The sequence below is a fragment of the Macrotis lagotis genome, chromosome 5 (assembly GCF_037893015.1).
Source record: "Macrotis lagotis isolate mMagLag1 chromosome 5, bilby.v1.9.chrom.fasta, whole genome shotgun sequence".
NCBI classification, from domain to species: domain Eukaryota; kingdom Metazoa; phylum Chordata; class Mammalia; order Peramelemorphia; family Peramelidae; genus Macrotis; species Macrotis lagotis.
The window spans coordinates 265,778,121-265,801,281 of NC_133662.1; positions in this window are offsets into that span (position 1 = coordinate 265,778,121).

Consider the following 23,161-nt stretch of genomic DNA (forward strand, 5'->3'; position numbering starts at 1 on the left):
GAATGGTTGCCGAAGCCTTGGGCGCCATCCACCTCTGCACCCTGTGGCTAGAAAGGGCAATTTCCTCCCTGGAGGCCAATGGGAAAAATGTGAGGAATCTCTGTAGGTCTGTAAAAGGCTCTCAGGAGAGTCCACTGGGAGAAGGCTATAAAATATACCATCATAAAGCTCATGTTTCTTTAGGAAGAAGTTGGGGAGTTTTTAAACTATTAGGCTTGTAGCAAGAATGATGGGATTTTTCTTTCCCAAGTCTTCTCATCAAAAGAAAGAACTTTGGTGCTGTAGAAAAAGAAGGCTGACTTCTCAGACATTAAAACTTGGACACGGGGTGGCTAGATGGTGCAGTGGATAGAGCACCGGCCCTGGAGTCAGGAGGACCTGAGTTCAAATCTGACCTCAGACACTTAAAAATTACCTAGCTGTGTGACCTTGGGCAAGCTACTGAACCCCATTGCCTTGCAACCCCCCCCCCCAAAAAAAAAACTTGGAGACAATTCCTGCCTCTGATAAACTTGCAGCTATGTGATCATGGTCAAGTCACTTCGCTCTGAGTCTTAGTTTGTTCATCTGCAAAATGGAACAATAAGAGCCCTGATTAGATCTTTAACCATTGTCATCCTCTCTATTTTATGACTTGGTTCTCTACTGGTTCTCCCCCGACCTGCCTAACTGCTCCCTCACAGTCTCTATTCCTCATTCCACATCATACCATCCAACTGTGCATTTGTTTCCTTTCCCCTCCTTCTCCTCCCTTTCTCTCTCCTCCTCTCTCCTTCCCTTCCCTTCCCTTCCCTTCCCTTCCCTTCCCTTCCCTTCCCTTCCCTTCCCTTCCCTTCCCTTCCCTTCCCTTCCCTTCCCTTCCCTTCCCTTCCCTTCCCTTCCCTTCCCTTCCCTTCCCTTCCCTTCCCTTCCCTTCCCTTCCCTTCCCTTCCCTTCCTTTCCCATGCCACAGAGCAAGTAAAGGCTTGTAACACCTTCATTATGAATTTGGAAAGGTTGGTTGAAACCAAAATTGCAAAACACATTGAATGTCAAGCACAGGAGCAACTCCATGATCCTGGCGGTAATAGGGAGCCATAGAATTTTAATGAGCAGACAAATGGTATGGTCTGAACTATGCTGCAGGAAAATCATTTGATAATTATGGAGGATAAATTAAAAGGGAAAGAAATTTGAGACAGGGTGGTCAATTAGGAACCTGTTAGAATGAACCAGACAAGAGGCTACAACTTTATTATCTCAATTTTAGATGAGGGCACTGTAGTATAAATTTTATTTAATCTTTACTTTGTTACAAGAGATCTCTGGTGATGTAAGAATTATCCACAAATTATATAATGAAGAAACAAAACACTATTAATTTTTTGGCTAGTATGTGTCACAGACTGGATTCAAACCCAGATGTTCCTGATTTGACATCCTGCGTTCAGCCCTATGCTCTGGGCTGCTTCTCAAGAGGCCAATATGGCGCCTTTCTAGAGAAGTTTGAGACTACAACTGAGTCTGGAAGGATAGAAAGAATAATAATGAATGAGCATTAAGGTGACATGCAACGATAATAATAATAATGACAATCCCAGCATTTTCATAGCACTTTAAGGTTTACAAAACCCTCTACATACAGTGTCTCCGTTGAGTCCATCAACAACCCTGTGAAATAACTAGGAATCTGAGAGCAAAAAATGGTCTTAGACCTGTGGGTGTGTCAGAGAAAAGATTTGAACCTGGCCAGGAGCCTGGATGGTACAGTGGAAAGAGCATTATGGAGGCATAGGACTCATGTTTAAACCCTGTCTCTGATACATGTTATCTATGAGACTTTGAACAAGTCGCTTAACATTTTCTTGCCTCAGTTTCCTCATCTGTAAAATGGATAAATAATAGTGCCTACCTCCCAGGGTTGTGGGGAAGATCAACTGAAATATTAATAAAGCACTTTGTGAACTTTAAAGCAATTCTAGGAATGGTAGTTACTATAAGTGGAAACCTCTGGTCTCTGTACTATTCTGAATTTTGATAGTTAACATGTAAACATTCTAAGTCTCTAACTTTGACATTTCTCTCTATGTCTAGCTCGTTCTCCTGCACTTAAATGGTTATTCAATAAAGGAATGCACTAAAAGATGTTGTCCACCAGTTCTCTTAATATTTCATTTTCACCGCTTGATAGGAAGTATGTGTATGGGTATAAATTCTTAGGCTTTGACTATTGTTGAAGCATCGCTTTCCTGTTGGGTTCCAGAGAAAGGAAAAGAACAATGAAGAGAGGAAGGTTGAGTCCAAATGGATGAGGCCACCTCCAGAGACTGAGTTCCCTCTCCCTGGAGGGGTCTAGTCAAAAACCGGGTCATCCCTTGGGCAATATTGTGGAGATAATTCTTGGGCAGGTACAGCTCAGAGTGGGAAGGCCACAGAGATGGCCTCCATTGAGACTGAAGTGCCTCAGAGGAAACCCCAAAGAAGTGGCTGACTCACTAACTGATTGAGTGTGATGATGATCCAGAAGCTTCTGGAAACCCTGGACACTACCTGCTGACCTTGGTCTGCTTGCCCTCCCAGACTGCAGCCACCATTAGATATGACAGATGCAAGTAGTTGCCACAAATAGACACCCTAGGCAAAGTACCATGATGCATTTTTTTCTCATTCTCAGAGAGAGATCCTGGTCTGACCGTACTAAAAATGGGAAAGACATATCCAAGTTGGAGAAAGCGTGGGAGTCCAAATGACGTCTGTGAATGCCTTGAACTTTATGAAACTGTGACCAGAGGACCAGAATCTGGGACACTAAGTGTGTCCTTAAATGACCAGAAGATTCTATCCTTGGCTCCCAAGGCTGGTCCAAACTTCTCTGTCTAGAAAGGGAAGGAAGGGGTGTAGAGATCTTTGGAAATTCACCTTTGGAGGGCAGCTAGGTGGCACAGTGGATAGAGCACCAGCCCTGGAGTCAGGAGGACCTGAGTTCAAATCCAGCCTCAGGCACTTAATAATTACCTAGCTGTGTGGCCTTGGGTAAGCCACTTAGCCCCATTTGCCTTGCAAAAAAAAAACACTAAAAAGAAAAGCAAAAAAAAAAAAATTCACCTTTGGCAAGTTATTCTCTAGGCCAGGCAGGTGATTCAAAGAATTTGGTTTAACTTATCATGTCCTCCTCAAGCCCCTCCCACTATCACCTGGACTCTGACCTTGGGATCCTCTGGGCTCTGACAGGTGAGCATTCACCTCCCTGTCCATCCTTTCCTAGTCATGTTCAAATCATATCTTCTCACTTCCCCTTTTCATTTTCCTTTCTACATTGTTTTCTCCTATTAGAATGTAAGCTGCATGAGGGCAGAGACTGTCTTCTTGTCTGTAGTCATGGGACTCACAGGGCTTGGTCTGTAATAAGTCAATATTTCTTCATTCATTCGTTCACAGAATTTCAGAGTAAAAATTTGGGAGACAGACCCAAATTTCTTATTTCAGCATACGCAATAAGTGATTTTCTGTGAAGACCCTTGAAGGAAGTCTTATTCTCTCCAGAAATGGTCCAGTCCATTACACTTTAGGATCATTTTCATTGTTGGAAAATCTCAGTGGACATAAAGCCTTAATTTGTCTCTTTGGAACTTCTAAACAATTGGTCAAAAATTCTGTCTCAGGGACCAAAAGGAATTAATAATAAAAATAATAGTAGCAATAATAATATAACAATAACATTTCTATCATGCTTCAAGGTTTACAAAGAATTTTAAAACTATTATCTCATTTATTATCAAATATAGATGCAAAAGTTAACCTCATTTTACAGATTAGGCAATTGAGGCAGACAGAAGTTAATTGACTTTGTCCAAGATCAGACAGCCTCTGAGACCAGATTTGAAGTTAAGACTTCCTGACTCTTAGTTCATTCCTCTGTGCTCTGTGGTCCCTCATCTCACCCGCATCCTAGCTTCCTCTAATCTATGCCCTCTCTACATGACAGCCCAGCAAATGCTTGAAGATAGCAGCCCAAGTCCTCCTCTAGCCTTTTTTCTTGAGCCTAAACATCCGCCATATCTTTAATGGAACTCCCCATCCATGGCCCTTCACCATCCTGCTCATCCTTCTCCGACACTCTTCAGTATTCCATGATTGATCCCAAGTGTTGACATCTAGAACTGAACACGATACTGCGCTAACCAGGGTCAAGCACAGAGATATCATTGTCTCTTTCCAGAATGGCATGGTTCTCTTAAGTGAAAGATCAGATAAGCTTCGATTTGAAAATCATGTCCCCCTGCTGAGCTTGTGGTCCACTAAAAACATCAGATTGTTCTCAGACGAGCTGCTGTCCAACTGTGCCATCCCTGTATCTTATACTTATAAAAGTGACTTTATGCCTGACTTAAGACCTGATGGGGGGTAGGAAATAGATGCCTCCTCAGCTGGCTTTGTGCTCTAGGTCTTGTACTTCTATGTCAATATTCACATGTGAGAAGAAATATGCTTCCGTGGAACAAGGCACACCAATAGATGATTAATAAGGGAAGAATTCTAGATTTGCCACAGTCACGTGGAATGATGGGAATAAGCCTTCTCTTAATCAGAGAAATGTGAATTTAGATCCACTTAACCTGGCTCCTTTTATCTATTAGAATAGCAAAAAATGGTCCCCAAAGGTCATATCCAAAATTATCAAGGCTGTGAGGAAGCAAGCATTCTAATACATTTCTGTTGGGAACTGGGGAGAGGGTGCAAACCATATTGGGGAGCAGCAGCATGCCTTCAGGTTGGCGTACATGGTCTCATTTGATGCTTAAAACAATTCTGTGAAGTAAATGTTGCTCGTCTTTCCATTCCACTGCTGAGGAAACGGAAGTTCAGAAACAGTAAGTAACTTGCTCAGGGTCATAAACCACTGAGAGTCAAGGTTGGTTGGGGCCCAGCTCATCCTCATCACTCTGTACGTTAAACATTGCGGATTTCCCTCTCTTTCTACTTTATGGCTCCCAGTGCCACCACAGGGGAGAGACAGAGAGAAAAGCAGGACAGTTCTGGACAAGGCTTGTCTGCTGTCCCAACACTTGGGGAATCCTCGGACTAGAGCTGGCGAGGACATCAGGACCAAATCCAGCTCTCTCATTTTACAGATGGGGAAACTGAAACTCAGAGAGTAACGAGTTAAGATCATATTGTCTATTATTATAATATATATAATATAGAAAAGAAATCATTCTCCAAAGCAGATTCCATATCCTCCTCTAGAATCAGAAATGGGGCAAAGATCTAAAAACCCATCTATATAAACAACATGCAATTACACTGTTTATAATAACAAAGAAACTCCACTGGAGACAAGAGCTATGTCTACCTGGATGGGACTATATTAATGCGATGAAATATTAGGGTGTTGGGAAAAAGGAAATGCTTCGGAGCAGGAAATGGCAAAGACAAATCTACAGGGTGATGCGGAATAAAACCAACAAAGAACTGTTTGCAAGCTAGCTGTTACTCTGCAACAAGCAAAGAAAGGGAAAGGAAAGAGAGGGGAGGGGAGGAGGAGAAAAAAGGTAAAGGAAAAAGGAAAAGAAAGGGAGTGGGGAGAGGAAGAAGGCTATGGGGGAGGAATGCAAATGAAAGGGTTGCCAATGAGAAATGCAGCAGAAAGTAAGGGAGAGAAAGAAGGGAGCAGGGAAGAGAAGGGGGATTGGGAAGAAGATGGGAAAATAGCAGGTCCTCGGACAGACCTACAAGGGAGTCTGGCTAAAGAATTTTCCTTTTTCTGTTATTTTTGTTGGTTCTGTTTAATTCAAAACCAGGCTTTGAGAGTCAGCCCTTACCCCTGGTTCTGCCTGCTCCCTCACAACCTGTGGTCCCCCCCTCCCTCCTGATTTATTAGGCTCCCACTAGATTTCTGGGGGTTATTTTCCCCCTCTGTCTCTCAGATCTTGATAAAGGGCAGCAGGTGCTGACTTTGACTTCTCCTCCCTGTCTCCCTTCTGGGAGACATTCCTGGCTTTCCCTCTCTGGACTCTACCTTTTTGGCTCCCAGATCCAGTCCCAGGATAGGGACACAGAGAGGAAATAAGGATAATTCCTGATCAAGCTTCTCATCCCTATGGTCCCAAAAGCCAGGGACTTAGAGCATCCCAAGTTGAGAGATGGAGAGGACTTTAGATCTAGTCTAACTCTCATATGTAATAAATAAGGAAACAAAGTCTCAGAGAAGGGAGAAAGACTGAATCTCATAGTTCTAGGTCTAGAAGGGACATCAGCGGCTATATAATCCATTCCCTTCCTCCCATTTCACAGATGAGCAAAATGTCTAGAAAGGGAAATTTTTTTTTTGTCAAGGCAATGGGGTTAAGTGACTTGTCCAAGGTCATAGAGCTAGATAATTATTAAGTGTCTGAGACTGGTTTTGAACTCAGGTCCTCCTGACTTCAGGTCCAGTGTTCTATCCACTATGCCACCTAGCTGCCCCTAGAAAGGGGAAATGTTGAAAAATGAATAGGGCTGGAACTGAAGTGTCCACAGTGGTCATCTGGCTCCATCTTTTTATTTTTTTGACTGAGTAAACTGGCTTTTACAAAGGTTCAGTGATGTGCCCAAGATCCCAAAGTCAGAGGCAGGATTCAAACCTAGGTTTCTGCCTCCCCAGCCACTCCTTTCCCCTGCGTCTAGAGGGAGCTAAGGAGCCCAGTTGCCTGATTGTCTCTAGGAAGGGAATCCATCCAAAGCTTTGAAAATCCCCAACCTTCTGCTTAGGGGCTCCCAGCAAGTTCTGTGAGGTAACAACAATGACCATAGCAATGGAAGCCACAGGGAAAGCATCTCTAGAGGAAAAAGCCACCAGAAAGGGGACACAAAATCAAACAGCAAATGGGGGCTTGTCCTGTGCTCTGGTTCCCAGTGAAATTTAATCAAACAGGCTGCAAACAATGTGCCCTTTATGGATTTTTTTTGTATACTGTGTAGTCATTTTTAAATTGTTTATTTTAACATTTGCTTAGCCATAAATTTTGTTAAATTTAGAATGCGAAAAAATAAGAGAAGGTTCGACTGCAAAGTCAAGATGTCTACAATGTGACATGGATGTATCTATGGTACATCTGATGACAAAGAACGTGTAGAGAAGGGTTAGCCGACTGGTTCTGGTATTAGGAAGAACTGGGTTCAAATCCTGATTCTGACATTTCCTAGTTGTGTAATTTTCACTACCTTTTCTGCTTTTTCAAGTGCAAAATGCAGGTGTTTTGGCTCCTAATCTATGATTTTATACCCCATATCACAGTATAAGAAAGCAAATTTAAGCTCAAGTGAAAGAAAAATCATTCTAACAATGAAAGCTGCCCAAGAACTGGATAAATGTCCTTCAGAGGTAATGAACTCCACATCAGTTCAATTCAGTATGCCTATGTGAATCAGTCATGGATGATTTACTATGTGCTCAGCAGTGGAATCACAAGGCAAAAAAGAATCCCTGACCTCATGGAGTTTTCATTCCATTGACAGAATGAAATTTAACTATGACGGGAAGGTTTGTGGACAAGTTATATAGGATAGCCATCTGTCAGATAGCTTATAGAAGGGCCATCTTACTTGACTGAAGGATTAAATTAAAATTTTGCACTCACCTCTGCCACTTCTGTGAGATATCAAACAAGTCACTTAATCTCTCTAGGTCTCAGTTTCCCATCTTCGAGATGAAGGAGGAGGCAACTATGTGCCATGGAGTTTAATAGAAGGTCACAGATCCTTGGGGAAACTCGCTTACTCATTCAGGAACCAAGAACCACCATAATTTGATCTCATTCCTGGAGAAAACCCCTTTTCCTTCTTTTCTGAAGAGAGAATGGTAAGCCAGAGAGGGAGACTATGAGTGTAGAATGTTGCATATGATGGCAGAAAAAAAGTCTTTTCGCTTAATCTTTTTTTCTCATTTTAAAGGGAGAGGTTATTTGATAGGAAATTGGGGAGAAGTATCAGAACATAGCTAGTGTAAAAAATTGTTATTGCCCCTGCTAATGCTTCTTTCCTTTTCCATGAGGAAATTATTTTTAATTCAAAATTTGTTTTGTTTTGTTTTCTGGAAATTCCTGAAAGATGATTGGAAGTCAACTGTATCATAAAACAATTTACAGACCATTCTGGTCCAAATGATGACTCCACAATGAGACATTTGATCAATTATTTCTTGATCTGAGCCTGAAATGCACCATAATAGTTATGTGATGAGTATGGTTTTCAATGAATCTTTCCCATATGGTTCAGAAAAAAATATTAATGAGGTGATAATAAGTGATCTGGTCCTCATGCAAGATCCATTTGCCACATTGTCTTCATAGATATTAGATGAACTTGGGGATTCATGGAGCAGGAGCAGAGGTCTAGAATGGTGGTTAGCCAGGCTCTGCTGATGGTAGTGAGGGCATCCTTGATTTCCCTCAGTCCTGAGGGCATACTCAAGTGTCATTGTAGTCAAAGTCAAGGAAGCTTAGACTCCAGTGCCAGTGCTCCATTATGGGTGGGTACTCTGCCCTCACAAGGTTACTCTGGCTGGATTTAGATCTACTTCTCTGATTCTTGTCCTGGTCAGAGGTCATAAGGTCTAGACTAGAGTATAAGGGACTTTCTTATTTTGAAGCAGGAAAACCTGAGACTGAGAGATGGAGGGGGACTTACCCAAGGTCTTGTACACAAGAAGCAGCAAGAGTAGATTTGATCTAAGGACCTCTGATTTCAGATCCAGTGAGGCTTTTAGAAGAACCCAAGTGAGGATCCAGTCATTAGCCTCCTCTGTTCTCTCCCCATGTCTCTCACATCTCCCCATTTATACTAGGAAATAGAAAAGAGCTTTCAGGAAGATTGGAGGGAAATCCTGTTTCTTTTCCCCCTGTCAAATGGACTCATTCTAAGTGATAGCTTCAACAAGTCTTTTGCCAGCCAAGAATAAATGGTTCCCTGCCACATGGGTGGCCAGGACACGCGAGTTGATGATGGAGCTGTACACATGTGCCTTGGCTGTGCCAAGGGGAGCCTGGGGCGTGCCTCTTACACTTTTCAGAATGCTCAGACCACACATTCATAGCAGCATACTGGAAAAACAACTATTTTTAGTTAAGGATTTGGTCCCAGCAGCTCTCAGGAGGCTGCCCAGCTCTGTGTGTGTGTGTGTGTGTGTGTGTGTGTGTGTGTGTGTGTGTGTGTGTGTGTGTTTGCTTGGCGGCCATCACCATAGCCTACTCCAGCAGCTGGTTGGCAAAGGATAATGAGTCCATAGATGAAACTCAGTAAAACACTACATATAGAGGGTTGTGTCTCTTCAAGTGAAAAAGCTCATGTTGTCTTAAAGAAATGAGGCAAAATGAGACTCAACTTCATGAAAAAATATGAAGAACCTCCCTGCTTGAAGTGAATAGGTGGGAAGATATGGGTGAGGAATGGTGCAAACACCATCAGGCACTATCACTGTGTCCATTGGTTTTCCTTCATTTTTCTTTGTTAAAAGGTAAAGAACATTTGGTAAATGGAGATATATGTGGGAAATATCTAGGAGTGACAGTGATGTAAAAGTAAAAGGCACCAATACAATTCATTTTTAATAAAGGAAAGAGGGTCAGGGCTCTTGGGTAAGTGTGCAGAGGCCATGGCCATCCTCAAGCACTTCCTTCCTCAAGCACGTCCAAGATCCATGACCTTCTCAGTGTGATACTTCCCCTACTGGCAATGAGGGGGACTTCTGCTCTGTGATTGCAATGAAGGTCTTTTAAGTCTAGCTGAAACCTGGGGCAGCTAGGTGATGCAGTGGATAGAACACTGGCCCTGGAGTCAGGAGGACCTGAGTTCAAATCCAGCCTCAGACTTAATAATGACCTAGCTGTGTGACCTTGGGCAAGTTACTTAACCCCACTGAACCAAAAAAAAAAAAAAAGAGTTACAGTGAAGTCCTAAAATTTCTCATCCTATTTATGGCCAAACTAGTGATAAGACTTTCTGAACTCCCTTAGGTCACACTTTTAAAATGATCCTATGGAATATTCCTGGTTATATTCTACAAGGTTTTGTGTCTTGGCAGGATCTATTTCTATGGCCTAACTTTTCAAACAAAGAGAAATCAGTCTAACCCCCTTAGTGGAGTCATCCAGAAGACTGGAGGTGACTGGAGGTCTTAAGAAGAAATGTTCTGGCCTCTTGCCAGTGCAAACTGCAGTAGGAAACCCTTTCAGGGTGAATTAAAGGAGATTCCTTTTGATTTGGAGATTCCACGATTATACATTTTCTCAATTCACTCCAAATGAACTCAAAAGAATTTATTAAATACATATTATGAGCATGACCCTATACTTAGGGACTCAGGATACAAAGAAAAAAGAGAAACATCTTTGCCTTCAGGAAATTAGGGAAGCTATGATATGCACAAAGGTAAGCAAATAGGAAATAAAGAGATAGAGGAATGCCAGTAATTCCTACAATCTATATAAACCATGAGAGTGATCTTTTCTTTGGGGATAGCCTGGGATAAAAGCTAATCTCAGAGAGTATTCTTGTGAAATTGTTTATCCTAGAATGCATCATAACAAATGACTTATTTTGGAAATTAGGTATTGGTGAATTGATTCATCTCAGCAAAATACTTTGATGAAAGGACTTCTCTTTTAAAAAGACATAGTAGAATAATTTATAATGTAAAGATCCTGATGAATTGAATTAACTTGAATATCAAATTCATGGATAGCTTGTCTTTTGTAAAAATCTTTTAGTAAAGCAAATTGTCTTAGTAAGGTTTTTTGACAAATTGAATTGTTTTAGGAAAAAACATTGGTGATAGTTGAGAAACATCTTGGTGAAATGACTTCTCAGAAGACATTTTGAGAGAGATGATTCATCTTGAAAATATTTTAGTGAATTGAACAGAAATCGATTTGAAAAAATGACTACTTGAAAAAAATAGTGAAATAACTTGTTTTGGAAAACTTTCGCTAAAACGATTTCTCTTGGAAACATCTTGGTGAGTTGAATTAACTTGGAAAATATCTTGGTCAAATGACTTGTCTTGAAAGACAACTGGATAATATGATTTACCTTGGAAATATCTTGGTGAATTGAATGAATTTGGCAAATATCCTCGTGAAATGACTTTTCTTGGAAAGCATCTTGGTGAATTGAATTATCTTGGCAATCAGCTTAATGAGTTGATTTGTCTTGAAAAATATTACTTAAATGATTGTTTTTAAAAACTTGGCAAAATGAATATTTTTTTCTGAAGGATTTTTTTTGATAAAATAATTTCTCTTGGAGCTATCTCAGTGAAATAACATATTTTAGAAAATGTCTTTGTTAAATGATTTATCTTGGAAATATCTTGGTAACTTGAATTAACTTGAAACACTGGAAAATGATATAAACAAGTTGTGAGTTCCCAGTAGAGGAAGAGTCAAAAGAACAAATATGGAAAGAACTGCAAAATATTCACAACCACATGAAAAAAATGCTCCAAGATCATAATAAGAGAAACACAAATCAAAAGCCCTCAAGATTTCACCTTACAGCCTTCAAATTCTCGAAAATGACTAAAACATGGTTGCAATCAGAGTTGGAGAGGGTGTGAGAGGAAAGGTACATGATTACTTTTTTTTCATTTCATTTACTTTTATATATTCTACCCCCCCCAATTACATGTTAAAACAATTTTTAACAATTTTTTAAAGTTTGGAGTTTCAGATTCTATCCCCTCATGTCCTCCTTCCCTTTCCCCTTCTCTGAGACAATAAAGTAATCAGATCTAGGCTATTCCTACACAATCATGTAAAACATTTTCATTTTCATCATTTTGTACCAGATTACTCAAACAAAAGAGAAAAAAAGTGAAAAATAGTAAGCTTTAGTCTGTATTCAAACAATATCAATTCTTTCTCTGAAGGCACATAGTATGCATCATCATCATCATTAGTCCTTTGAGATTGTCTTGGATCATTGTATTTGTTGAAAATAAGTCATTCACAATTCTTCATCAAACAAGGTTGCTATTATTGTGTATAACTTTCTCCTGGTTCTGTTCACTTCACTTTGCATCAGTTCATATATTTCTTTTTCAGGTTTTTCCAAAATCGGCCTGCTTGTCATTTCTTATGACACAAAATTTTCTTACAACATAATATTTCCTTACAATCCTATACCACAGGGGCAGCTAGGTGGCACTGTGGATACAATACTGGCCCTGGAGTCAGGAGGACCTGAGTTCAAATCTAATCTCAAACACTTGACAATTACCTAGCTGTGTGGTCTTTGGCAAGTCACTTAACCCCATTGCCTTGCAAAAACTAAAAAAAAAAATCCTATACCACAGTGTGTTTAGTCATTCCCCAAATGATGGATATCCCTTTGATTTCCAATTCATAGACACCACAAAAAAGCTGCTATAAATAACCTTGTTAGTAGAGCTGTGAAATGGTATAATCATTTGGGGAAAAAATTCAGGTATGTAAATAAAGTGACTAAATAGCTGTACTCTTTCAACTAGACTCTCCATTTTGTTGGGGCCTATACCCCAAAGAAAACATTGATAAGACAAAAGACTCCAAAATATTTATAGTAGCACTTTTTTGTGATAGTCAAAAGTTGGAAAAAAATAGATGCCCATTAGTTGGAGAATGACTAAACAAATTTTAGTATATGGATGGAATGGACTAAGAAATATTTATGATGAGTACAGAGAAACATAGAAAGAACTATATGTACTGATGCAGTGAAGTCAGCAGAGCCAAAAAATAATGTATGCAATGACAACAAAAATGTAAATAGAAAGATTGAATATATAACAGAATGTTATGAGTATATAGATTTATGCCTTTGAGACAGGGACTCTTCCTGGAGCCAAAAGGGATATATTGAACTTGATTTTGGCATCCCAAGTCTGATTAAGGAAGATAGTGAAGATACTCCCTTTCATTAAACCTGGAATGGGGAAAACCAGGGCACAGGAGTTTCCAGGTGTTCTTCATAGCAACAAGAATAGAGGGCTTTCTGCTGATGCAAGACTTCTGGAATCTGTACCCAACAGGGCATTGGTAGCTGCCCATGTATAGCTTTCAACAGATGCCACAATAGGAAGGTTTTAGGAAGGTCTCCAGGCAAAGTTGTGGACAGTAAGGGGAACATTGACCAGGAAGGCCACTGGAAGTGGTTCTTCCTTCAAAGTGAATGCCTCAGTCCTCTAGTCTATACAGACCCTTTTCTGGATATTCTTCAAGAAGCCTGATTGTGGCAGAGTAGTCTTTGGAGGGAGATTTTTAACTTGTAGTGCTTTAAGCAGACAGTCTGGCTGGCTCATCCCAGGGTCCTTTGTTGGTAGGACTGTTAGACTGTAGAAAGATTGCTTAGGACTCATCCAGGGCCATGACTCCTTCAAAGTAGACTGGCTAATTAAGGCTGCATTGTTTTTCCTCCAGAAATCCTTCAAATGCTTGCTTGGGAATCTTCTTTGGGGACTGTCTTCAGGGAGTGATTAGGAACCCCCCTAACTCCAACCTGATTTACTTGCAGAGTTGTCTGTGTGCTCCCTTTATCAATAACCTCTCCTCTGCAAGTTCCAAATGCCTTTCTAATCTCAAATGACTTGGACTCACTGCCCCCATCATCCCCCCAAATAAGACTTTTCATTTTTTAAAGTTTGCCTTGCGCAAGTCCAGAGACCTGCATCCCAAACTAGCCCAAGTCATTGTTTGAGAATAGCAAAGCCCACTAAATTTTACATGGAATGTTGAAGTGTGCAGACTGCCAGGGTCTCACTGGAGTAACCCAACCTTCCATTTTGTGGATAAAGAAATGGAGATTCAAGAAGGCATGCTCAGAGCCTCAGTTTCCTCACCTGTGAAGTAGACTGTGTACCTCACAATACTGCTGTGAGCAGCAAATAGATTAGGATGTGAAGGATTATTAGCTGAGTTTTACAGAGCTTCCCTACCCCTGGGTTTGTAAGGATGATGATGATGATGATGATGCTTGTCTTGAAGATCATGAGATGAGGGAAGTGATACCATGATATACATGTGAATTGAGTTTGAGTGAGGGGATGCTATGCTAAGTCACTGGTTTTATTTTCTCCTTTGGGGCCATCTGGGCCCAGTGATTTGATCAGGACCACTGGAGATAACCTTGGATGTGAGGTAATCAGGGTCAAGTGACTTGCTCAAGGTTACACAGCTAGGTGTCTGAGGCCAAATTTGAAATCAGGTCTAATTTTACCTAGAAGATGGCAAGGACATTTGATCAACTGGGTCACAGTTTGACTAACTGAAAAATAAATGTTTAATATTGTTATATCTAGGATCCTGTGATATTCCCCGGAGCTCAGTTTCTACATCTTGATTATAAGGGACACTAGACTTATAAGGTTCCTCCAAGCATTAAAGCTGCGATCCTATGATTTTGGGGTATATCTATTGCCTTAGGACATCTCTTCTATTGCTATTAAGCTTCCTCTGGGTTAAGTCTTATTTTTCAGAAAGAAATATTAACTCTATTTCATATTTCTTCATCTTCTCCACAGCTACTAGCACAAAAGGTTTTATTTTTTTACTTTTTTTAACAAAAATCTATTTCCCCTTCTGTTCCCTCTCATATTTTTTCCTTAATGAAATAGTCAATAAATAGCAACATTTACCACCGATGCTGATTGTCCTTTGTTTTTTGAAGAGAATCAGGGACATCATGGCATAATGAGATGGCTTGGCATACAGTGGATGGTCTTGGTGTTTTGGTTGTCTGGCCAGGCTCTAAGCATTCCACACTTTTTACTTTAGCTGCTTTCATGGCTATTGAAACAAATAATTCTCATCTATTTATTCCACCAGTGGAAGTCTTCACATGCTTGGGGTAGACCCCCCCCAGTCACTGATGATTGAAGGCCTCTCAGTTACCCCCAATTTGGTTTAGCCCATCCACCAAGATGGTTAACTGGGATGTAGTCTCTGTGTATGTGACAGTTTCTCAGAGCCACAGGTGAGAGTTGGGTGACAGGTGGACACCAAAGGTGATGGGCAGTCCTGAAAAGGACTCAGCAGCCTTCACACTGGAGGTGCTAGTCCTCCTGGAACACGACATATACCCAATATTTATTAATAGCCTTTTCATTGAGAGGCATTGTGTGGAACATTGAAGATACAAAGAAAGGTAAATGGACAGTCCATAGAGTCTCAAGGAGCTCCTGGTCTAACAAGGGAGACATCATTCACAGATTCACTTATCCACAAACTCTAGGTAGGTCCCTTACTTCAGGGGCAACAGGAAAGGTGACCGGAGGCAGTGATTAGGGGACAGAGCATTTCCATCAGGGAGGACAATCAGTGGAAATGAGTGGAGTAGGGAGACGGAACAGCAAGGAAGCCCATATTCTGGATTCCTGAGCATGTCTGAAGGGGAGTATAGTGGACTAGAGACTTCAGGTGGAGGCTTGGAGCCCTAGTGTTGAAAGGAGTCCTGGAGATTGTGGAATACAAACTCATTATTTTATAGAAGAGGAAACTGAGGCCCAGAGAGAGAAAAGGATCTGTCCAAGTTGATGCAAGTGAGAGTGGCAGGAAGGATTAGATCTTTCCTTTTGACTCCTTAGTGACCATTGCTGACCCCATTATTGTTCCTATGTAGAATAATAGAGAATGAGTGAGGGTGGCATTTCCATAGAGTGAGGTCCCCTGGCCTCCAGATCTATGGTGGCAATGCCCATCCCTGTTGGGGCTGTTGCGGAGAAAGAATTGAGCAAATCGGAATCCCATCAGAGAAATGTTTCAAAACACTAATAATAACTCACATCTCTAGAATCTCTGAGGTTTGCACGATGCTTTCAATTCATTGCCCCCCCCAGGAGGTGAGTGGGGACTAGGCTGGAGAAGTGGCAGTATTTGTGTTCCTTGTTTTTGTTGGCACTTTTGCCTAGGCAGCAGAGGTACTAATGCTGTTATTGCTGCCTCACTGGGAGAATTAATGTCTACCTAAAATATGGCCCCAAGGGATGCTCCCTATTCTTCCTGGCATCAGAGGAGCAGTAGGGGTGGGCTGGGATGGTGCTGAGAAGTCTGAAGGAATGGGATAGATGCCAAGGACCAGAGTCCAGCAGGCCAGGTATCTGCCCAGGGGCCTGGAGGTCAAAGTTTTGGAGAAGATGCTAAAGTCAAGTGGTCTACTACACCATGCCAAGTGTTATGGTTGATGATTCCATCCTTGTTCAAACTGACATGAACAATCATATTTACGCCACAGGATGAGTGTCCTGGAGGATTCTTGCCTAGTGAATCAGGAACTGGGCTTGAAGGCCCAAGGAGAACAGGAATTCTAGGCTCCCTACCATAGGGGCAAGGTGGAGTGGGCGTGGGGTTCAGGTCAGAGCCTAGCCAGAGAAGGGAAAAGAGAGGAGCAGCCAAGGCAGGGAGTTTTGGGGGAGAGGCACTTTTGGACATCCACTGCTGCCTAGATGGACTGTAAGCCATCTGGTGAGGAAAAAATGCTATTTACCCATTGGTATTTATTTCTGCTGGGGCATTATAGATCTCCTGGGGCAGGAGTTGGGGGCCTGATCTAGGTACCTAAAGTGGGTTTTGAGCTGTATATATATCTGAGCAAGCCATTCTAACCCTTGTCCCTCTCTCCTGCCCCTTCTCTTTCCCCACCATTTCTGCATCTGTAACAGGAGGGTGTCAGAATCCATGGACTTCCAGGTCCCTTGCAGCACTAAACCCCTCCTTCTATGATCCCATTTCATATCTAATCTATCATAGAAAAGTTTCTGAACAATTGCCAGGCTTAAAGTGGACAACAATCATCCAATCTGGGCCAGGCCAAACTTCAGGGCAGCTAGACTCATCAGCAAGATGAAGTTGGCCAGGCTCATCGATGGGAGCTGCTGCTGCTGAGCAGTCAGCCATAAGCTCATATCCTGGATGGAGAGAAATTAATTTGAATTATGCCATTAAACAGATGTGCTCTGCGATGCACGGACAACCTTTTATTTTGTACGTGTCGAACCTGCTGCCACAGCAGCTGGCATCCAATTAATTATACAGAGTTATCAACTAGCAGGATGTAACAAGTCGTGACACCGTCATCCATCACCCAGGGCCTTGCTCGCGCTGGGATGACTCCCAGAAGCATGCCTGCCATGTTGGAAACAGGGCCAGACTCGAGAAGTGAGCTGGGGGAGGGGGAGAAGGGGCTGATCTACCACAGATGGGCCAACACCTATGGGACCCCCAAAGGGTGGGAGCTAGGCTCTTCCTAATGGACATTTATATAGTTTGGCTCTTCCTACCTCCAAGGCTTGGAGCTCCACATTCTGTTTGCAAATGTACTTTACAAATATCATCTCATCTGATCCTCACATCAGCCCTGTGAAGTAGCTATTATTGTTATCCTCATTTTGCAGGTGGGGAAACCAAGGCAAACAGAGGCTTAGTAGCTTGTCTGGGATCACAAAATCAGTGTCTGAGGTTGAATTTGAACTCAGGTCTTCCTGACTCCAGATCCTACTTGATTCCTCTAAATGCTTTCTTACTAACAACAGAGGTCCTGGAAAAAATTCTGGGTTTGGAATTAAGGAACCGTGTTCAAATATCCTAGTGGCTTTCCTCTCTCTATGTAGTTTCCTCTTTTATAAAATGGAGCAGGGTTCTCATCAAGTTAAGAGCAAGGAGTTCTTTTTTAGCTTTTGCAAGGCCACCTAGACACCCTAGGAGTTCTTTTGTTGATGTTAATTTATTTTTTAAATTACATAGAAAGATAGTTTTCAACATTTATTCTTTTGCAAACTTTTGGATTCCATGGTTTTTTCCCTATCCTCTTCCTTTCCCTCCTGCCTCCCCATGGCAGCAAGCAATCTGATAAAGGTTGTGCATGTACAATGGTGTTTAACATATTGTCATATTAGTCATGTTGTCAAAGAGGAATTTGAACTAAAGGAAAAAGAAGAAAGAATGACAAAAATAAAACAAGTTGTGAACAGTGAATGCTCTGCAGTCAAGCTCCATAGTTTTTTCCTCTGGATATGGAAGGAATTTTCCATACAAAAATCCTTTAGAAAAGTGAACTAAGGGGCAGCTAGGTGGCACAGGGGATAGAGCACTGGCTCTGGAGTCAGGAGGACCTGAGTTCAAATCAGACCTCAGACACTTAATAATTACCTAGCAGTGTGGCCTTGGGCAAGCCACTGAACCCCATTGCTTTGCAAAAAATAAAAATTAAAAAAAACAAAAAGAAAAGTGAACTAAGAGGAGCTAAGCCTGTCATCTCACCATTTTTCTGTTACTGTGTACAATGTTCTCTTGGTTCTGCTCATTTCACTCAGCATCAGTTCATGTAAATCTTTCAAGGCTTTTCTGAAGTCTTCCTGATCTTGATTTCTTATAGAACAATAATATTCCATCACATTCATATATCACAGTTTGTTCAGTTATTCCCTGATTGAGGGACATCCCTTCATTTCCAGTTCTTTGCCTCTACAAAAACAGACATGCTATAAATTTATTTATAAATGTAGGTTTCTACCCTTTCTTATGATCTCTTTAGGATACAGGTCTAGAAGTGGTATTGCTGGATCAAAGGGAATGTTTAGGGAGCAGCTAGGTGGTACAGTGGATAGAATACTGGTCCTGGAGTCAGGAGGACCTGAGTTCAAATTTGTCTCAGATACTTAGTAATGGCTTAGCTGTGTGACCTTGGGCAAGTCACTTAACCCCATTGCCTTAAATAAATAAAATTAAAAAAAAAAACAAAGGGAATGCACAGTTTTGTTGCCAATTGGGTATATTTCCTAAATGTTCTCCAGAAAGGTTGATCAGTTCATAACTCCACCAACAATGCATTAGTGTCCCAGTTTTCCCATATGCTCTCCAGTATTGATCATTTCCCTTTTTGTCATATTGATCAATATGATAGATGTGAAGTGGTTATTTTAACCTGTGTTTCTCTAATCAGTAATGAGTTAGAGCAATTTTCACAACTATAGATCACTTTAATTTCTTCATTTTAAAACTGTCAGTTCACATCTTTTGATCATTTAGCAATTGAAGAATGACTTTTTTCTTATAAATTTCTTAAATCATATATATATATATATATATATATATATATAAATCTGAAAACTACACTTTTTTAGAGATGAGTCCTTTATCAGACACACTAGATAGGAAAATTATTTCCCACCTTTCTGTTTTCCTTCTAATCTTGGTTTTATTGGTTTTATTTGTACAAAACTTTTTTTAATTAATGTAATGAAAATTGTCCATTTTGGAATTTATGATGTTCTCTATCTCTTGCGTAATCAGAAATTCTTTCCTTCTCTAGAGATTTGTCAGATAAATGATTTCTAAAGGCTAAAGAGTTCTTAACCAGGCATCTAGGAACTTTAGAATCTGCTGAGAACCACTTTCTTAGAACTACTATTTTATTAGTACTAGATTTCCTTTATATTATTTTCTGCATTAGAGTTTTTTGGGTGTCGTTTTGTTTTGTTTTGCAACATGATTAATACAGATGTATAATGAACACCCTCTCTTTAGGGGGAAGGAGAGAGTTTAGAATGCAACTTTTGTTTTACCTGTGTATAGTTCAACCCTCTCATTTTACAAAAGAGAAAGCTGGGCCCCAGGAATTCTCACTAACTTGCCCAAGGTTACAGAGGCCTGACCCCAGGTCTGACTCTAGATTTCACCTGTATGATAGGAGAATCAGTGTGGGTGCAGGTGTATACCTGGTACATTGGGGCATCCCAGACACAAGGGCATGCTATTTCTCTTGGGTTAATTCACAGAAATTCCAAAACTTGAAGAGCAGCAAAATTGATTTTAAAGGCACTTCATGATGGTACTCATGTTTTTATGAGTAACAATACTTATTGATTTTTAATGTCATTTATACATTTTTAACATGCTAGCAAAACCAACAGCACAGAACTCAAGGGTGGTGGCAGAATTTCTCACCATGGGTTGGGATGGTGTGGTTAAGCATGGTGTCTAAACCAAGGCTCTCCCAAGCTGGGTGTCCTAGATGGACCAAGAAACTGTAGCCCACCCATTGGCCACATTCCAACCATATATCCATTGGTGAGTTGGGGGTGTCTATCCCAAGCACTGGAAGACTTCCCTTTGGAATGGGTGGATGAGAACACTTTGTTACAGTAGTCACGAAGGACTCTGAAGGAGGAGCTCTGGAGTACTTAGAGTTTGGTCAGACTTTGAAGATACCATGGTCATCAACCCCTACATCCTTGGCCATCATCTTGATGTCTTGCACTGGACTTCAATGACTCTGGATAAGAGGGTGAGGTCAATGCCTTTGCAGCTGTCTCACTTAAATCTAATTCAGGGACAATCAAGGCATCTCCCTGTTTTGTCATTTTTCCTCTTCAAAACCATGACAAACACCAACAGCAACAGCAACAAGGGGTGTAAATAAAATATCACTAGTGTAAAATGTTTTACATTCCTTTCTCATTCCTGTGGACAAACCCCAGTCGGACTACCCTATGAACAACCTTATTGATGTTCCCTTTAACTATTTCATACATGAACAAACTGCCTTAAACACTGTACTAGAAGGTTAACAATAGAGGAAATAAGGGGAAAAGCACTTAGTAGGCATCTCCTTTATCAATATTACCTCATTTTATACAACAACCTTATATTTGAGGATACTGAGGCAGGCAAAGTTTTAAGTCACTTTCCTAGAGTCACGAAGCTAGTAGATATCTAAGTAGATGTCTAAGCTAGAGATGAACTCAGTTCTTCCTGGTTCCATGTAATCTCCCAGTTCCCTCAAAAGAGATCTCCCCAAAGAGATCTCAATGCAAGTGATTTAGATCAGATACTTTTCTAGAAGAGAAGGTCACTGGGATGGCATCAATGCTTTATATGGATCATCTTATTCAGTCATAATCATTCCATGAAGAAGGTGACCAGGGGTCACCTCAGGGCCAGGCCAACTAGGGTTTGAGCATTGGCTGCTGACTTGTTGGCTTAGGGAAATCCCCATAAAAGTATCTCTATGCTCTGAGACTTTGTAAAAGTGAATCTCCATAAAGTTATTTCCTAACTCAAATTCCCAGCTAGAAATCACTATGATTTTTTATTACCATTTTAAATCTCTCTCTCCTCTCCCAGGTACTCCCCAATCTGCCCTTTCTACTGCATTCCAACAATATTGCATAAGTTTTGGAAGTGCCAATGATTAACAGCTTTTTTCTGTTTTGCCAACTTAAGAGGCCCAAGTAAATGCTTATGAAACAGAGGGAAGCATCAGGCCCTCAGCCTTTTATAGGAGAGGATGGGAAGGAGGGAGAAGCCTGAAGAACCATCCTCTTCCTTCCATCTGCAGCCCAAGGGAGATTTTGTTATTCAGGTTTCAGTCTCTGGTTCTAGCAAACTAAAACCTTTTGTCCACTTCCTTGATCTTTGTGTGCTGCTCTTCCTGAAGTGACTTCCAGCTAGCTTTCATGGTCTTCTTCCTTCCTCCCACAAATCTAAAGGTGGGAAAGGCTTGACTGGTCAGTCCTAGATAAATCCCAAGGTCAGAGCAAAATTCCTTTAGGAAGGGGAGGCTAGGTGACACAGTGGATAGAGCACCAGCCCTGGAGTCAGGAGTACTTGAGTTCAAATCCGGCCTCAGACGCTTCATAATTACCTAGCTGTGTGGCCTTGGGCAAGCTACTTAACACCTTAGCCTTGCAAAAAACAAACCAAAACAACTCCTCCAGAAAGAGGTCAATGAGGACCCTGGGATATGCTTCTCCCAAACCAAGAGGAAGCTATATCTAGGGTCCTTATCTCTTGAGTGACCCCTAGAGAAGTCATGGCCAATAGAATTTCAATGGTGGGTATTGTCAATCCCATTTTGCAGAAGAGAATATTAAAATTCAGAAAGGAAGAAAAGAGGCTTCTCCACAGACAGTAAATGACAGAGCCAAGATTTAAGCTTTTGACTGCAATCCAGTGCTTTGGATAAGTCTTATCCCCACATTACAAACTGGGAAACAAAGGTCCAGAGAGTTAAAGCAAGGTAGGGTAGGATCATTTATTTATCTATCTATCTATTTATTTATTTATTTGTTTATTTGTTTGTTTGTTTTTAGGGTTTTTTGCAAGGCAAATGGGGTTAAGTGGCTTGCCTAAGGCCACACAGCTAGGTAATTATTAAGCGTCTGAGGCCGGATTTGAGCCCAGGTACTCCTGACTCCAGGGCCGGTGCTTTATCCACTGCACCACCTAGCCGCCCCGGATCATATATTTAGAAGGAATTTTAGAGACATTCTCATTTTCAGGTGAACAACTCTTCCAAGGTCAGAGTGGCCAAGCAGGAGATACCAGATTCAGTCTCGCACTCTTCACTACATAGCAATGACTCGAATTGTAGCAAACATGTGCGGTCCTTTCCACCCAAAAGTTATTAGTCAGCATTTATGTCAATTTTTTTTAAAGGTTGTAAAGTCCCCTACAAATATTGACCTATTTTGCCTTCACAACAACTCGCTTCTCAGAGTATCTCTGCCCCATTGGAAGCCATCAAAGAAAAGATGACTATGGACTCTGAGGACCGAGGTTCCAATCTCAACACTAGCACTCACCACCCAGGTGGGTTGGATAAGTCACTTCACTTCCAGGAATTTTGAGCATTGCTGGCATCTGTCAAAGAGTTAGACCTCAATGGTTGCTAGTTGGCTGGTTGATTGGTTGATTGGCGATGCCTGCCATCAAGAGTCTGTCTTCCTGTGGTCTGGTGTCTTTAATTGTCCTCTCTTGGTCCCTTTCCATCCCCCATACAAGTTAGAAATTTTGGCCAAGAGATTAAAAAAAAGTTTGATGAACTTGGGTGTTGCCAGGGCCCCTAATTGCTTTTCTATCTTCTTTGGAGAGAGCTCATGGTTTGGAACTGAAAGACTGCTGTCCAAGGTCACTACCTATAAAATTGGTCTCTGGTGAATAGAGACATGTAGGGATTTTTAATTTTTTTTTTGTATTTTCCAGGAATGCAAGCTTTCCAAAAGAAACAACTATTCTCTTGGCCCTTTGTGGCAGGGCTGAAAGCTAATACAAGTCTAACGAAGGCCATTAGTGTGTCTGTCTCCTCTGGACTTTCTCTGAAACTTGTAACCCTTTTCCTATCAAGTGCAGTTATCAGTACTAGGAACAAAATGAGCCATGAGTGTCCAGCCTGA